Below are 335 nucleotides of genomic sequence, written 5' to 3'. Positions count from 1 at the left end.
CAAAAAAAGTTAAAGAACTGAATGTTGACACTTTTTAAGTTAATTCTCATATGAGAAGCTGTTTTCCAAAAATTTTCTCAAAAGTGGGCTTCTTTCGTTCTACAGAAAACTGAATGAGTTTTCATGTGTAAAAAATGGATTTTTTCAAAGTCTTTCCCTACTAACAAAAAAGTTAAAGAACTGAATGTTGACACTTTTTAAGTTAATTATCATTTGAGAAGCTTTTTTTCAGTTATTTTCTCAAAAGTGGGCTTCTTTCGTTCTACAGAAGACTGAATGAGTTTTCATGTGTAAAAAATGGATTTTTTCAAAGTCTTTCCCTACTAACAAAAAAA

This window comes from Austrofundulus limnaeus, unplaced genomic scaffold (assembly GCF_001266775.1).
Source record: "Austrofundulus limnaeus strain Quisiro unplaced genomic scaffold, Austrofundulus_limnaeus-1.0 Scaffold2467, whole genome shotgun sequence".
Classification (NCBI taxonomy): domain Eukaryota; kingdom Metazoa; phylum Chordata; class Actinopteri; order Cyprinodontiformes; family Rivulidae; genus Austrofundulus; species Austrofundulus limnaeus.
This window is presented reverse-complemented; position numbering follows the sequence as displayed.